This window comes from Chiroxiphia lanceolata, chromosome 2 (genome assembly GCF_009829145.1).
Source record: "Chiroxiphia lanceolata isolate bChiLan1 chromosome 2, bChiLan1.pri, whole genome shotgun sequence".
In the NCBI taxonomy this organism is placed as follows: domain Eukaryota; kingdom Metazoa; phylum Chordata; class Aves; order Passeriformes; family Pipridae; genus Chiroxiphia; species Chiroxiphia lanceolata.
Window position 1 is genome coordinate 38094277 of NC_045638.1, and position 16186 is coordinate 38110462.

A 16186-nucleotide genomic window follows, 5' to 3' on the forward strand; every position below is an offset into this window, starting at 1 on the left:
CAAGTTTGAGTCTGGGTCTTCTTGTACTTTTTTACAAGCTTCTATGCTGCAGAAATGAGCCATAATTCAAACAACCACTTCCAAACAACAGATACAGTGTAGAAAGTCATTTAAAGTACTTTCTACAGACACACCATTAGTTTAGAGTTAGCTTTACATTAACTTTACATTACAAATATACTTTTTGAGAGAGGTTCTAACTTTATTGCAAATATGTTCTGCCTAAATAAGCTTAAGGAGAGTACTCAGCTGGAAAAGATTTCTTACTTACGTACATCAGTTCTCAGAAATTAATGAAGAGTTTGGGTTTAAAAAAATACTGTCAAAAGAATATTTTCCTAAGATACTTTTGGTCTCCTAAAAAGTATTAAGAGTTAATTAAAATTAATACAGTTTTCATTCCATTTGATATGTATCCTGAGTCACAAAAATATATTTAATTCACTCTAAGGGTGTATATTTGTGTGTTTGTTTGTTTTGATTTATGGTATTTTGAGAAGTCAAATCAAACTGTGGTTTCATGCTATATGGATGAAATGTATTGTGTAAATAACTGATGACATATTTCTGTAAGAATATTGACTATTGATTTCTGTTTAGACAAGTATGTTGATACAAGATTCTTAGTAATTCAAGTGCAATGCGCTGTGAAAAATGTTTATTTACTGTTTAAGTGATAATACAGACCTTGTGCAAATATCTTTTAGAGCCTTTTATGTCTACAGTGGCTTATTCATCATCCATTATTATTTAAAGTAACTGCTTCTCAAAGGTTTACATAATATATTGGGGAAGACTAACTGCATCTACACTGACATTACAAGCTGTTCTTGAGAACAACTTTCCTAACAATAACTTAGTTTAGTTTTCATGCAAACCAGCTTCATTTCTGTTGTCTATGTTGCACCTCCAGAGCACTTCTGAGAAAGGACAGTCTTGGCAATGGGTATATCATTGTCTTCATTGCAAGTTCCTGGAATACCCTCCAATATATATAAGATTACACATGACCTATGAGATATTCTCAACATCAGGTTAAATATCACCTTGCAACATGCTGTGCACCCCATAGATTTCACGGAGACAGAGCCTTTGAAAGCTTTATTAATTCTCATGTACAGTTTTGAAGCATACAGCTTTGTAACAGAGACAAAGACCTTCCAATTGAAAAACCAGGAAGCGTGTTTCCCTCTTGCTGAAGCAAATGCCAGTTATTTCTTGTCCTATTTATTGCTGGAACCTTTTACATACATAGTGGGGTTTACTGGCCTACAAGAAAGGTGGAGAGGAACTTTATAGAAGGGCATGTAGTGATAGGATAAACTGAAAGTGGGCAGGTTTAGATTAGGTATTAGGAAGAAAATATTCACTGTGAGTGTGGTGAGACACTGGAACAGGCTGTCCAGAGCAGCTGTGGATGCCCCATCCCTGGAAGTGCTCAAGGCCAGTTTGGATGTGGCTTTAAGTAATCTGGTCTAGTAAAAGGTGTCCTTGCTCATGGCAGGAGGGTTGAAACTAGATGATCTTTAAGGTTCCTTCCAGCATGAATCATTCTATGATTCTACAATTGCATGTAATTTCAAGCCATATAACAGGCCTGGTAAACTCTTGATCCTGAAGTCAAGCATTGTAACCAAAACACTGTCGTCATTTCCACACTGGGTTTCATGGTTTGTCCATTTAGGAATGTTTCTTCTGTGTTCTGGGCTGTATATAAACTTCTCACCCTCGAGTTCACCCTTCTTCATAATCCAGTAGACCTAAGCAATTTTCTCTTAAGACTAAGTCTAAGAAGCTAACACTTAACAGCAGTTTGTTATAACCTCCTGAGAGCCTGAGAATGAGTATTCTCCTCTGAGTGCTTATAGTTAGCCTCTAAGTAAATTCAAATAAACCACTTTGAACCATTTCATTTAAGTCACTCTCAGGGGACTAAAATTACATACGAAGTGTGATGCCCCATTTCATCGGAAAGGAAGTAATCAACAACTTGACTTATTTGTTTCTTAAACTTGTTTCTCAGTTGTAATGCATGATGAAAAACCATTTTAGTGTGAAGGCAAATATGCTAGATGAAACCAAATCCACAAATGTTTTACACCAGTCTGGTTTGACTTTATTGTGAGATATTAGAAATATTCTACTCCATGACTAAAAGTGTTCATACCGTGATTACAGAGGTTCTTGGTTAAGAAACCAAAACTAGTAAAAGACCATTGAATTTTACGTGCATGAACAATGAGCATGTTTAGTGTATTAAGGGTAAAGTATTGTTTTACATTTTGCTTGTCCCAGCTTCCATCTATACTGGGTTTAGTACATATTAGAGTGACGAATATGTTTCTGCAAAATAGAATATTCATGCAGGCACTCAACTGAATTCCAATGATGATTAATTAATAGATTTAGTTATATTTTCCTTAAAATAATAAAATGTTTGTTTTTTCAAGTACACCACAGGTATGAATTGTTCTGTATCACTGATTTTTCATATTACTTTCTTCTGAACTCTCTCCATGATTGTTTGAAAGTCAATAATATTAGAGCTGCTGAAACTTTGTTAGTAAACTGGAAAATCATACATGCTGCTATACATGATTACATAAGACATAGAAACAACTGTGTATAATTTTTATTTTATTTTTATGCAAGAATATGAAATTTCCATCTCATTTTGTGTGGATGTCATTCATGCAATTTCATCTTAGAAAACCATAGTGCTTATTGAACGTGTATTGCATAATCCTAGATATCATGAAGAAAACAAAACAAAGCAAAAATAAATGAAAGTTTGATTAAATCATCATCACATTTATTTCTAAGATTTTTCCCCTTTCAAGACTCCAAAGACATGTCACTATATTACCAAAGTCAAGACTCTTTACGCTTTCATCTGTTTTACTACTTAGCTTTGTTTCATGCGTGTATACAGCACAGTCAGTTTAAAAGTTTGCTTAGACACACATCTGGAGATTCACAGGTGTTAGAGATGTGCTCCATTGTAAGAAATACCATAGTTTCTTTTTTAATACTGAGATGAATTCAGTCTTAATTCCTTGATATGAATTCATTAATGTGAACTTTCAAAGAGAATTAATATTCTAAAATACTCAATTATCTGACCATGAGGAAAAAAAAAAAGAATTACTACCAGTAAATATCTTCAGAGTTTGTAGCAAAAATTTGGAAACAAAATTTGGATACTACACCTTTAAATATCACTTGGTTTATTAACTTCAAAAAAATATTAATAATAAAAAAGCTCTACCAGGTCACTTTCTCCTTGCACCTTCTCCTTGGCTAAATTGGACTCTCTTTCTGCAGCTATGACATCATGTTGCATATTTCAAAACTTGACGTGTGTCACACTGAGGACAAGAAGATTAAAGTGCTTTCCTTTTCCACTGTTTTCCTGACAATTAATTCTATATTGCCTCAAGACCTAGAATATGCAGCTTGCTTAATAATGCTCTTTGAACTTCGTGATGATTGATCTACTGCGATTAAACTTTGAACTCTGAATATTACCAGGTCATCTTATTGTTGGCATTAGCAGACCTGTGAGTCCTCTTTAAAATGAAATCCTATGATTAAGTCACTGATCCAAGAGATGACAAAAACCATATCATCTAAATGACCAGCCATACCCTCCCTTGCAGAAGGAAATAAAAAATGTGGAAAAGAACAGTCACATTGAAATGGGAACATATATCTAATTCAAAGACCAAATTATGTAATTACCATTATTAAATACGTCCATTACTCCAGTATAAGGTTTCAAAATAAAATAAAATAAACAAAGTGCTGTGCTAGAAACAAGATTTCTTAGGAGCTTTGAACTGACCGGTTGCTTAAAAAAATTAGGTTCTGGCACCAAAATTTCCCCCTGAGATCCAAATTCTTCAGTAAAACTGAAGAGTAACATTAATTTATTTAGCAGTTGGGAGTCTCAGATGAGACGTGGCAGAGAGAAATTCAAGCTTTTCTTCAGCATCAGATAGACCAAGGAAAATCACGTCTTTCACATCTCACTGAGTCCTTTGAATAGGGAAACTTGGTGGATTAATTCAAATAATAATCCAAATTATCCACATATTTAAGAAAAAAATGGTAATTTTGCCATTGTATATTGCCCTAGAATTTTCTAGAATATCATATCTTCAGATAAGCCTGTTTAAAGATGAGAACAGTCAAATAATACAGGGAAAGTCTTGAATGTGAAATAAGTCTTGACCCTATACAGATGCAAAGAATTAAATATAAATATGTAGGTATAGATAGACAGAGACATTATAGAGAAGGATATAAAATCTGCTTCCAAAATGTTTCTTTCAAATAAGAAAATAAAATGTTCTTCAAGGTGTTCATCTATCACAACATTATGTGTAGTTTGAATTCCACGTCATCAAATTTATGAACAGATATATTCCTTGTTTTAATTTTTTCTGACAGCCTATGCCATCTTCTGTTCCCATTCACTGTAGAGATCTAAAAACAAGACAGTGGGAAAATGTCAGTATTCATTTTTTTCCTAGCATTTGAATAAGAATAAAGTAACATATCCAGAGAAACTCTTTGAACCTTTACCACCTGCAGATTTTCACAGATGTCTAATACTCCACTTACTTTGTAAAACACCACACAAAGACATAGGGAGAACTTATAAAAGAAGAAAAAAATAATGCTTCCTCAACTTTGTAATATACTTTCCTTTTTCCACTCAGAGAAGATAAAGTGTTAGTTTTCACACAAACCATAAAAATACAATTTTCTCTACATAGATCAAAGGCAATACGACTTTAGTGACTTTTGGAATCCAAAGGTTATAGCTCACCATTTTCTTTCCAAAACATGACTGCACAGAAGATATATAGAAAGTGTACAGAATCTGTATTTTTTTATTGTATCTTCTGCTTCATAAACCAATTCCTACTTTTTCCTGATTAGCTCCCCTATGAAAAGTCATAACTCTGAACAGTTTGCCTCTGCCATACTGTTTCATCTGGAATTATCCTGGTTTCTGTTTTTCCAGGATTCCCCTCTGGTCTGTGTCACTTGAGATGGTTTGGATTAGCTGCTTTGAAAAAGACTGTCAGATTTCACTTTGCATTACAAGCAACAAGGGGAGCTCTGCAGCTTCAGATAGAAGAACAACATTTTTATAAAATTATTCACAAGGAGAGGAAAAAAATAACAAAACTAATGATTTCTCCTACATCATAAATCAGGAGAGAAATGGGCAAAAAAAGCCTAACCCAAACCACCAAAAAACTCTTAGAAACACAAAACATAAAAACTACCATCATAGCAAAAGACACAATTGCTGACGAGAGAGAAAATAATCACACACATATGAAATTTTGTCTTTCAAATGACTGTAGAAGAAAGAATTAATCATGACAGTATTTATCATATGTTTCCTCAGTGTATAAGTATCATGCAACAAATGCAACAAATACATTTTATAGACACCTAATACTAGCAGTTGATATTTCATTTTGTTCATTAGTTTTCGCAAAGGTAAATTTGTCCTGTTGACTGAAGAGCAGTGCTTTTTATTATGCGTATAAGTTATAAGAACATATATGGAACTTATATCTTGATTATTTAAAAATTGAAGGTGCTGTTTTGAATGAATTGTTCCCTTGAATGAGTTCAAGGTCACATTTGGGAAAATTAACAGCAGGTTTATCTGAATGGGTAGAGTAGATCCTCAACTTCCGAAGAGAATTCTGTTTAGTGGAGATTAACACACAGGAGAAAGAAATTAAAAATCAACTCTAGACTTCTGGGGTAAATTCTCAGAGACCGACCTCCTCACAGCTTTGAGTAATGAGGTCACTGGAGAAGTATATTTTTGCTTAAGAAAATGCACAGCAGAGTGCAATAAGTTCATCCAATTTCCTATACTGCTCTACTTTAACCACAGCAATTTTCCCTACATTTTATACACAATAGTCAGGAAACATTAAGGAAATCACTTGTTCAGAATGCTTACTAAACTTACATATTAGCTTTCCAAGACAAACTTTTACTTGCAAAAAGTATACAACATGTAGTATGCCTATACTGATAGTTTTAATTATTTAAGATATTTTTAAGTCTCCCCAATGTATTTAATGATTTTTCCCATTTACTAGTAAAAAAAAAAAAAATCACTTTTACTCATTTCTTTTTAAATTATTTTCAAACGTATCCCATGGAAAATATATCTTAACAGTAATCAAGCACCATTCTCAAAATGAAAATATTCCTTTTAGTACCAAAGCACCATAGTTTCAATGTCTTTGGGGGATTTTTCTGAGTTTCAGTTTCAACTTATTTAACTTTTCCTACGCATCCAACATTCTTAGACCTGGCACTCATCATGTTAGCCAGCTAAGACTGGCTAGCACATCACTGTTTGTTCCAAAATAATTTGAGTTTGAAAGCTTCTTTCATCTTTCTTCCCCTGTGCACTGACTCACCTTCCACCTTTACAAGAGATATGTTATTATCTTGTTCAGTTGACTTTACTGCATCAGCTTTGACAGGAAGATAAAGTTTCCAATACCGTAGTACATGTCATTTCTCAAGAAATTTTGTCTGAAAGGAACATAAATATGAATTATTTTTTAAAACCTCCTGCCATGGTGAAAAGACTTCAGGAACTGAAGATATTTTTGTCTAAGTTTGAGGAAAGGCTTTAATTTTCCAATGTGATTTTAATCAATGGAGAATTATAATGAACAATGATGAATAGACATACAACTACCATACGCAGGCTGATAATAAAGCTAAGGATAAGACAGTTTTATATAATAAATGTAATGCAGAATGAAGACAATGTTCGCGCTAAAGGCAGAGTGGACATTACCCTCTCTACAGGATTAATACGCTCACTTGTCCTCTGATGCTCAAGTAATTTGAACCACCATCAAATTTTGTAAAAGTAAATTTCATTAAAAAAAAAAAATCCTCTACCTTACATAAAGTTTTATATCAGCTGGTCTCTCTGTGAGCTACTCTTATTATATTTTCTCTGTTGTGAAACAACAATCCAATTTAATGTGTAGGGTACAGGATATAATGTCTTCTGTGACTAGCATTATAGAAAGCAATATTCAAAGAAGTATATTATTTGCCATTTTAGAGAAGGCTCTAGTAGAGAGTTTTGGTAGAAAAGTATTTTCAAGATTAATAAGCATATTTTATACTTAGATGCACATTGCGTTGCTAAGGAAGGTTGTCCTAGATCAAGGAAAAATACCCACTGCATAGACCTCCCGCAATCACTCTTACTTTTTTTCTTCTATTTTTTTTTCCCCATAAAGGTAAAGAAAAGCCCTTTCTGTTAGCGGTAAGTGCTGTGTTTTATTTTCATCTCTCTGTGACCGCAGCAGCTTGACATAAATTAGAACTGACCTCCACGTGTTCCAGTGGGATAGCTATGAACTGGAATGTGTAAAGACATACTTTGAAACCATTTACATTAAAATTGCTTTGACTGCATTCTCTGTAACTTGGATAGAGACAAGGTTTAGTTCCTTGGTCTTATTTTCTGTGACATGAAAGGGGGAAAGTCTAGGAAGACAGGGAAATCCCATATAGATTAATTCTCCTTTTGATATATTGTTCTATAAAATGTAAGTGAAGATGATATTTTCATGTTTGACTAAGTAGTTACCACACATACCTACAATTGTGTCCATCTACCTGATATTCAACAGGTAAAAACAAATCAAGAGAAAAAACCCTCGATAGTTTAACAAGACAAATGGAAGATGCAATTGTGTCACTAAGGACTGTGAGGCAGAAATACTGAATCATAAAACCAAGCTGGTTCTGCCAACAATCCAGTAAGATATAATGAAACCCTCAAATTTGGGGTTACTTGGACTTGAGATTTCCCTTTGGTAGGTCTGTCTGAGAGCCAGACCACCCCATCACCAGATGGTTGTAGTCCACCTGAATGCTCAATTCAACCCAGCTGTGGTCAATGGGCTATCACATCATCGGACTATGAAGCCAGATCCCTGAAAACCTTCACAGCTCGTTTTTACCAGGAATCCCTGCACATGTGGGTTCCTTGCTGCTCTCTGGTGGCATAAAGGTTGAAAATGCACAGATGTGCTCTAAGAAATTGATATTTTTCTGAGTTTTTCTGCTTTGAATTACTATTTCACTATGGGAGGATATTCACAGAAGGAATTAAAAAGAAAAAGTCATAGCTAACTTTGGATAGAAATTAGGTAATAAAATCATAGATAACACAGATAAGAATATAATTCATGATTTCTTAAGAAAAATAATAATACAAAGATTAATTAAAATATACACCTAACAACTGTACTGCCAAGCTCACTCCTTTTAAAAAAATTTGTTTTACTTTTTTTAGTGAAAATTTCGGAAGTTCTGCTGTCAGTGCCCACCTGCTCAGGGTACTTTGTTCCAACCTCATCCTTCCTTCCCCTCTCACCCACACTGACACATGCATCACCTGCTTAACATCATATGCATTGAATTCCAGTTAATCACTCAAAATTAGACAAGGTGTTGCACCAGGGGAGGTTCAGGTTAGACATCAGGAAGAATTTTGTCACTGAAAGTGTTTTCAAACAGTGGAACAGACTTCCCAAGGAAGTGGTAGAGTTACCATCCCTGGAAGTGTTCAAGAAACAACTGGATGTGGCATTTAGTGCTATGGATTAGTTGATGAGGTGGTGTTCAGCCAAAGATTAGACTTGATGACCTTGGAGGCCTTTTCCAACCTTAATTATTCTTTGATTTTATGATAAGGTAGGAATTAGATAGGAAGCAAACAATAAGACACTTCTTACAGAATGCCTTAATGAAATCTAAAGTCAGAATTTTATGCTGTGAATGTTTTCAGAAGTGGATTGGCTTTTCCTATTTATGGTAAAATAGTATGACACTATCATCATAGAATACAATTATCATGAATTTTATTATTTTATTTTTATTTTTATTATTGTAGGATCTCTAGGTAAGCAAACATTGAACATCTTGATCATACCCTGGTGACCCTGCCGCCTTGCCCCAAAGGGTTCTGATTATGATCAGCTAGAAAAATGTAAATAACTTTATTTGCAAAACAAATGTAATAATTACAGTATAAAAATAATGCGTATAGTGAAAAAAAGGGAATATTTGAAGTGTTGTTCAAATTCCTTTATTTCTCTCAATAAGAGAACTCATTCGTGTGTTATGGATGGAATGGCTTGAGTCAATGTATCATTAATAATGATCAAAAGTAAGAATTAAAAACCCTACCAAACCAAACTATATTTCTTTTAGGAAACATAACATCTGCAGTGCTTTGTTTTTCATATACATATAGTTAAGAACAAAGGAATGTGATTTGACCCTGTCATCCTCTGGAGAAAGTATTACAACTATAAAGTAACTTCTATAGAAGAAGTACCTAGCTGTAAAGTTTGAAGTTTCTGTTGCATTATATCATCCAGCTTTTACCAAAACGCATAATTCTGGATTAGCAGTTAAGAGCAGTGACTTCTGTTTCTTTCTCATTAACACATTTCAAGAGTTTTCTATGTAGTGTGTACAATGCAATTGACACTGACACTTTTACTGCTACTGTAAGACGTTTGATTTTGTTGTATTTTAATCAGCAAAATAGCGTCTTTCAAAATGTAAATTTCTGTGGGAGCAGTTAGCACAGCTAGTGTTAGATGTGCTTTTCCTAATGAATATTTTACCTTATGCTAATATACTCTATGCTGATTCTCGTTGCAATGGAGAGGGAAATATTCAATTCACATCCAAGCAATGATTCATGCAATTTTAGAACAGAGTGAATGATGGACTTTGTATTGAATAATTTGGTTTGGAAAAATGTGTCTTCCCTGTTATTAACTAAAAAAAGAGCAGACAAGGTTATTATTTTTAAGTGGCTGAAGATAGGTGAGATAAATTTTGCCATCATATTCTATTGTAAGTGAATGGTTTAGGATCCCTCAAAGAATCACCATCAAAGGTATTAGCAAAAGTAGCTCTAATATGAATTTATAAAATAATATTAATATAATTTTTATTTTTAATAAAATATTTTAAACCGGGATTCACAACATATTCATATCTTCCTTCAAGCTTCCTGTCTCAGAAAAGCTCATAATTTAGTAAAGTTCAATACCAGCCAGCCATGTAAACCAGTCAGAATATACTATGGAATTTCAACAGCAGGCTGCTTCTAATGCTAGTTGAAACATTAAACAAGTAATCTAACAGATCAGTGTTTTATTCCAGATCTTCCCAATCCAAAATATGAAGAGCATCATATAGACAGGAAGCGAGGAAAAAAGACTTCTGAAATTCCACAAGGTTTGAAATCTCAAAACTCATGTTCTGAAACATTTTATTACTCAATTTTTATTTTTCAGATGTGAGACAGTACTGCAAATGTGCAATAAAAATTTTTAAGTGTTTAATAAGAAAATCATTCAAAATGGCATGGTGGTATTTTAACTGATGAGAAAAAAAAGTATCACTTTTTAAATGAGATTACCTGCCAACAGAACAGTGGAACATATTACATGATAAAAATTTAAAAAGCACTAGGAAGAACACAAAACCAGAGGTCTTCACGTAATAAGACCTTTGTTTAACGTGTCTGGACTGTCTGAAGGATATCATGGGAAAAGACTAACATGCTGGCTTCTCAAAAATCTGCTTGTGTTCCTACCACCAATCTGGTGCCCATTGCCCTCTTGTTTCCTTCTTCAACACGCATCTTTCAAGTGTTACTTTTAGATTGTAATGGGTTTGTGTAGTAAAATAACACTTCCTCTCTCTGGGAGAAACAGGATATTCCATACTATGTTACGTCAGTCTGACTATAAGAAGGAAGGGAGAATTAGCTCAGCCCTTCTTCCGGTATGTCCCTGTAGGCAGCTACGTCTGTCCGAGATGCCGTTCCGTGAGGGAGGTAGAATTTTTTACTGTTGGTTTCCTTTGCCTGTATGTCTGTAGCGTTATTAGTCTCTTCTTTTTTTTTTTCCCCCGTGTAAATACAAACTTTCTTCCTTGATAAGCCCAGGTTTTTCACGGTTTTTTTTTTCTTTCATCTGCCCTTTTTGGGGGGTGGGAGGGTCTGCTCAGGCTTGGCGGACACCTGGCGTTCAGCCAAAGTAAATGATAACACTTATTCAATGTTTCTGTTACTTCTTAGGTTAATTTTCCAAGTGTTCTCTCCCATCTTCCTATATTTGATCGCCTACAGATCCTCATTCAGCCCGTGTACTGGATACTTTATTTCAATGCTGGCTTCTTTTTCTTCTCGGATTCGGAAGATATTGAAGGGTGCAAGTAAATACATTTTACTTCTCTTGTTTTCAATGTTTATATGCTATGTATACCTTGAAGCATCAGGGAATAGCTGGAGAAAATCCAGCTCATCTCATTGTGATCTTTGGAGATTTTTGATGTGATAGTCTAAGAAGGCTTCAGCAAACTCATTTTATCACCTTTTCATTTGACCAATATTTTTTTAGATTTTTATAAGAGCAGTAAAACATGTACACAATGTAAGAATAATAACTGGAAAATGTCAAATTTCCTGTTTTCAAGTATAGAGGTTCTAGCACTGCTCAATGGAAAAGTCAGTAATCTCTTTTTGTTATTGATTTTTCTAACAGGCATAATAATGTTTTTCTTTTATCTCTATGTGGCCAGGTTGAGGGAGGTGATTCTGCTCTTCACTCTCATGAGACCCTACCAGGTATAATCTATCCAGCTCTGGAGTCCTCAGCACAAGAAACACATGGATGGACCTGTTGAAGCAAGTCCAGAGGAAGGTCATGAAAATGACCAGAGGACTGGAGCACCTCTCCTGTGAGGACAGGTTGGGAGAGTTTGGGCTGTTCAGACTGGAGAAGAGAAGGCTCTGGGGACACCTTATAGAAGCCTTTCAATACTTAATAGGGAACTTACAAGAAAGAAGGGGACAGATTTTTAAAGAGAGTCTGTTGTGAAAGGACAAGGGGTAATGACTTTAAAATAGAAGAAAGAAAAACTGGACTAGATATAAGGAAGAATTTTTTTTTCTTTTTTGTGCTATGGGGATGGCGAAACACTGTAACAGGTTGCCCAGAGCGATTGTGGGTGCCCTAACTCTGGAAACATTCAAGGTCAGATTGGGCAGGGTTCTGAGCAATCTGATGAGATGTCCCTGTTCATTGCAGGGAGGTTGTACTAAATGACCTTTAAATGTTCCTTCCAATCCAAATTATTCCATTAATCTGTTTTTGAAAGTATAAGAATTTGAGTATTTTCTGCGTTGTGTTTCTTAATAGATCCTGTAGTACACAGCAGCTATAGTTTAAACAAAATCTCTGTGGCAGAGAGGCTGTAAAGAAAACAAGGCCACTTTTTAGGAGTCAGCACACATTCCAAATTAACAAGAAACTTTACCTCACTTATACAGCTAGAATTAACTACTTTGTTCTCATACTGATTCAATTTAAAAAAAAAATTAAGCACAGATAAACAAAACCCCCATTTTTATGGTGAAAAACTTTCAGATAATTCTTAGGGTAATTCTGTTCTTTGGTTAATTTCTGATATTTCAGGAAATGGTAATTAAACAATTTTAATCACAAAGTCATGCCACTTCAGATTTTTGAAACATTTATAAGAGATTGCCAAATTTTTTTCATTGAACCAACCAGCATAATCAAAACTAACACACGAAATCACTCCATCTTAATTTCAAATATTTAATCAGAATAATGTGTTTCTTGGGGAAAATAGATGCACTCCTATTTGTAGAAAGTGTCTTTAAATCTATGAAAAACTAATTAGACTGAAAACAGTACATACTGCATACAAAATAGAAAATTTTCTACTGATTTTATTGTTGCAACGCTTATAAATTTCCTGTGTATTTAACCAGGTCCAGTTCCTTAATCTGTGAAACTGTTGTGTGGTAGTAATATCCATCAATTAGACATTTGACACACTGATACCAAAATTCAATGTCTCCATATTTGTGCAAAGTATCAATCTCTCCTAAACTAAGTACTTGCTTTTCCTTATACAAAGATGATTATTGTTCCCACATTTCATTAATATCACTAGTACTGTCTCCTAGGTAAAAGATTAATTACTTGGCTGTGATTCATAGGAATGGAGCTGCAACTAAATTACCTATGTGGCATGTCAACCTCTTCTTTTGTTATTTCAAGACATACTGCTCTTTAAGAGTGGAAACAAAGTATTCATTTTCCTGCAAATTGCCATGCTCACATCCTGGGAATAGCATAAATAACCTAATCAATGGAAGATTATTAATTTGCAAAAAATGTTTTTTGTCATCAACAAGTTTAATCTTGAATGCTGCCTTCTCTTCAGTGCTCCTTAATTATATTTAGGTCAGCTATACTTGTGCTAGCCTACCACAACTGAAAGTATTATTTTCTATTTCAAGTGGATGGGCAAAGGAATAGATCTGCAACTAATTAAAACAAAATATTGACTACTGTTTCTGAAGAAGATTATGCATTTCTATAACACTATTTTTTGCAATTACTGTATACGTGGGAAGGTCCATGAGAGTAAATGCAGGTAAAGGAAGTTTGCAATTAAGGAGAGTTTAATTGCTTATATATCAAAAAGAAACAAGTTACTGGGGAATGGAGTTGGAGGTTTTTTGGTTGGGTTGGTTTGTTTGTTTGTTTGTAGCTGGAGTTTTTTGTGGTTTTTTGGTTGGTTGGTTGGGTGGGGTTTTATTTTTTTTTTGAGGGGAGTTGGGTTTTTTTTTGAGGGGGAGAGGGGACTGGGGGGTTGGGGTTATTTTCCCACTACACCAGTGGGAAATGTAATATTTGGCATCGTGTATCAATAAACTGTCCTGATATTCCTACCACATATTTACAGAAATGAAAATATTGAAACCACACATGTATAAAACAACCATCAGAATCACTGTACTATTTGATTCACCTTGTCTGTGGTCACAGTAGACCCATTTTACCAATTTAGTAAATCTTGGTATTGAGCTAAATTGATTTTAACACTATTTAAGTCAGACTGTCATTACATAGAATCTTGAGCACTTCAGTATATGATAGAATGCTTTTCATCCAACCTTTTCTATCTCTGTATAAATATGTCTCTAAATATATCTTCAATGTCAATAAGCTTATTCTATAAACTGTTTTGTCTTGTAATCATAGAACCTTGTCATCATCCTCTCTTTTATATCAGAAACACTACACTCCTCCTTTTCCTATATGCCATATTTTTATAGTTCTCCTACAGTAATTTCAGTTTTGTTGGTTCAAAAATTTGAAGTTATTCTTTACTTGTAAACCAGTGCTACCTTACAGTTTTCCTTTTGTTTGTTTGGGGATTTTGTTTGGTTTGGTTTGGTTTGTTTACTGGTAAAGTCTGACTGTTATTGTGAAGGGCAATTACAAAGTAAAATGGTTTGGGTTTAATTTTATTTTTTTAAAATATGGTCTTTTGCAAGAGTTATAAGCAGTAGTTACATTCCTTTTTCTAAGTAGAATGTACCTTCATTGTATAGACTTTGAACTTCATTTCTTCACAATGTTGACTTTATTAACAACTTGGCAACCAAACTAAAAGCTGGTGTAATCTACCTTCATGGCCCATCTCTCTTCACTGCACTTATCCACGGTCTTCTTAGTTTTGACAGAAATACTTCAGTCCTTATGAAACCCTTGAATTGGTAATATATAACAAATGTCAGAAGAAGTTATTCTGCTCTTTTAAAAAAAAATCAAGAATAGAATCATAAAATCATTTAGGCTGGAAAAGAGCTTTCAGATCCAGAAAGCAGAAGAATAAAAAGAATAAGTGGGATATGAGGATATTGGGCAATGTTTTAGATTTTTATCATCCAAATACTAAAGGGCAAAAGGATCATATTTTGCTTCTGTGTTTCAGTATTTGCCTTTACAGGTTTTGCACTCATACTTCCAACTTTTACTAGCATGAGAAGTTCAATGATGGTTGAAAGACAGGGCTTTTTCTCTCTGGTATTTTTCTTTGAAGATTTCAGTAATTAGAGAACGGAATGTCTTTGATGCGATCATGTAGAAATTAGCTAAATGTATCTGCAATTCTAAAACAGTAGCTCTTCTTTTTGCTGATGCTAAAAGAAAGAGGAAAAAAAATCCACACTTCACTGGCTTTTTTTTTTTCCTTATCTGATTTCATAAACTGACCTTTTAAAAAAGCATAAGGATTAATTGCCCTGTAGCAAGAGAGTATGAGTTTGGGAGAGATATTGAATGGTTGAACTGAAGGGATTGGAAGAGCATGTGTTTAAGCTGTTACAAATTAACCATGCATACAAAGGCTAAGTGTAACACAGTTAAGCTACACTTGTATTTAACCAATTTCAACACTAACTCAGCTGGACCTTGAGACATCTTCTTTCATGTTGAACAGCTAAAGAATTAACTATAGTTTCAAAAGTGACATTGTATACTTTTAATATGTTTTAAATTTCTAAAATTTTAAAAATATTATCAGTGAAATCCATCAAAGACAGGAAATAGGATATACAAAGACATTTGTTTAAATGGATTTATATAATCAAGTAATTTTAATGATCTCTGAAATTCTAAAACTTGTTCTGGTTCTGCATAGTACTTAGAAACATTCAAACTTATGTGTGAAAATAGTTTATCTGACATCAGTTCATAAACCTGTATTTCGTAGAGCGGGAAGCAGGAGTGAAAGTAGGCCAAGACAAACAACCCATCATGTTTAGTTTGCAAGAAAGGCAGAAAGGCATTACCTCTATATAGAAATATTTCACATAGAAATATGTGAACAACTAGCTCTTTAAATCCAGACAAATCCAACTCAAAGTTCAAATCTGTAAGTACATTCAGAAACTTCACAAACCCTATTTAGACATAGAGTTTTGACTAAGCTATTTCTGAGTCTGATTTGCTAGTTGACTTCACTGGATAGCTACTTAGTATTCTTGATTTGTCTCCAGAAATCACTGTTTAGAATGAGAAAAACATTATTGTAGTAAGACAGATTGATCAGTCACTTTAAAATAATTAAAATTAAAGTATAATCTTCAAGAGACAAAACAGTATGCAAGTCCCTACCATGAGTGTAAGAGGCAAAGACAAATAACATCAAAAAAAGTCCCTCTGTACACAAGAACAGATATTCAAAACAA

At 34.0% G+C, this 16186-nt stretch overlaps 1 long non-coding RNA gene across 2 annotated transcripts in view; it reads right to left on the reverse strand.

The window, feature by feature from the left end:
• Positions 1–2152: 2152 nt before the first annotated feature.
• The window catches only part of LOC116783195, a 96489-nt gene continuing 82455 nt past the window's right edge, over positions 2153–16186 (reverse strand). The window contains exons 1-3 of one of the 2 annotated variants that reach the window (XR_004355557.1): positions 14533–15262; positions 6468–6585; positions 2153–4488 (exon numbers count right to left, since the gene is read on the reverse strand). This is a non-coding gene — a long non-coding RNA (uncharacterized LOC116783195). Of the gene's footprint in view, positions 4489–6467; positions 6586–14532; positions 15263–16186 lie in introns of those variants that run through there. The other variant, XR_004355558.1, reaches the window with a different exon arrangement.